We start from the raw sequence: 2,331 nt of genomic DNA on the forward strand, positions 1-2,331 counted from the left end.
AACGGGAATTCTCCCAAAGGCCTTGGGCCTGGTGCCTTTTCCCTCTCTGATGGCTTCTGCTGGAGCTGGCCAGGGAGGTGGGCTGCTCTCAGTTGATTCCTGTATGCAGTTTTATTTCTGCTATTCCATAGGCACAAACATAGGGGCTCAGGAGGACCGTATGGTGAGGCGTTGCTGGTGGGCCTATGGTCCCGCTGAACACTAGGCAGGTGTGGACCGCGACCTCCAAGCTGGTAGTGATGGGCTACATTCACCCCCAGCTTTACTGGTAAAATGCTCCGAGGCACTGCAGTCCACTTTGCCCTTGACGGCATTTCTCACGATGTGACGTCTTTGGTGGCAGTGACAGAGAGGCATGTGTGTGGCTGAGGGCCAGCCAGGCCTGAAGACTTGGGCTCCCCCTAGACGGCTCTGGTAGCCCCTGAAGAAAGGTGAGCAGTGGGCTCTTCCCCCAGGCCTGAGCACAGCGCTCCCTCTTCCTGCCTGCTCTCGGGGGTGAGGGTGAATGGGAATGTAGGCCCTTTAACCAGAACTCTGCTGGAGAGTTCTGCAGACAGCCTGAGCTCACCACACAGCTCTGCCAGGGGTCCGAGGGTCTAGTACACGTCTGGTCACTGTTCCTGTTCCTCAGCCTCTCCACTGTAAAAGTGGAATCCATCATTAGTCATTGTTTATTGAGGGCCTGCTAAGCAGTGCCCTGGGGCCTTGACTTATGATGTGTGACACGAATCCACCATCTTACAAGTGGGGGGGCGGGGGCAGGGGGGTAGAGTATGGTTATCATGTCAGGTCAGGAGGCTTGAGCTCTGAGAAGTGAGGTAACCACCCAAGGTCACACAGCTCAGCAGGAGTGGGGCTGGGGTCCAGCCTGTCTGGCTCCCCCCCTCCCCCCCATGCTGGTGCTTTCCCACCACAGTTGTCATTCCAGGGGCCATGGTGAGGACCTAATCAGTGTGAACACCGTTTGAAAAGTAGCATTTGCTGTTCAGAGGGGAAGTTATTCTTTTACACCAGTGGTTCTCAACCTTCCTAATGCCGCGACCCTTTAATACAGTTCCTCATGTTGTGGTGACCCCCAACCATAAAATTATTTTCGTTGCTACTTCATAACTGTAATTTTGCTACTGTTATGAATCGTAATGTAAATATCTGATATGCAGGATGTATTTTCATTGTTACAAAGTGAACGTAATTAAAGCATAGTGATTAATCACAAAAACAATATGTAATTATATATGTGTTTTCCGGTGGTCTTAGGCGACCCCTGTGAAAGGGTCATTCGACCCCCAAAGGGGTCGCGACCCACAGGTTGAGAACCGCTGTTGTACACTGATCGGAGTGAGCAGGTCCATAGCTGGGTGCAGGCCAGCTGTCAGTGGGCAGCGGTCAGTGCAGTTACCCCTCTGTCACAAGGTCAGTGTCACGGAGAGTCGTTCAGAAAGGTCGGTCTTCCTGGGATGAGGCGGGAGGCCTTCTTCCAGGACCTGGCTGGACTGTTCAGCTAAACAATGCCTCTTTATGGCCGGGGAGGATTCTGGACCCTGTGGTTCAGGGTGACCTTTCAGCAACCTGCACAGCAGCCCTAATTATCATAAAAAATACAGAAAATGAAAGGAATAAAATACCTGTGTTTGTTGCATACCTGTCAGGTACCACCCACTAGTCTAAGTGCTTTATATTCATCTAATTTAGTCCTCACAGTGATGCTCTTTCCCCATGTTAGAGCTGGAGAAAAATTGAGGTGCAGGTCTGAGGGACCCCCTGCGGCGCCCTCCGGCCCTCCATCCCTCCATCCAGCCAGCAGGGAGGTGCGGCCAGGTTGTGACTTGCGGGTGGTCACGTATCTAGAGAGAGGTAGAGTGGGACCGGAACTCAGGGCTGTTTGACTCCGAAGTCCACCTGCCTAGCCACCATCTATTTGAACCCTGGCGGGTCAAGCAAGGTGTGAGGCTCCAGGGAACTCGGGAGCAGGCAGGAGCCCTGGGTGTGGCTGGGACCCAGACCTGGGCATGCTGTGTGCCCGCCCAGGCCTCCTTGATGGGTGGGTGGGCAGGCTGCCCCCAAGTCAGCTACATCCTCTTGAGGCTGGTGGAAGGCTGTGCTGGTGGTGGCCCAGCTCCCAGCATGTTTTAAAATAGAAGCAACAGCTTTGCTGCCCCCGCTTAAGCCTGATGTGGAAGGGGGAGGGGAAGACAGCTGCGCTGAAAACACAGACCTGTTACCAGAGCATGGGACCTGGGCTTTGCCAGCACCCTGGAGTCCCAGCCAGGGGCTGTTCCGGCCTGCCTCTTTCTGGTGAGAAAGTGTGGGGTAGCGTATGTCAGGAGGCTC

Source organism: Myotis davidii, unplaced genomic scaffold (assembly GCF_000327345.1).
Source record: "Myotis davidii unplaced genomic scaffold, ASM32734v1 scaffold471, whole genome shotgun sequence".
Lineage (NCBI taxonomy): Eukaryota > Metazoa > Chordata > Mammalia > Chiroptera > Vespertilionidae > Myotis > Myotis davidii.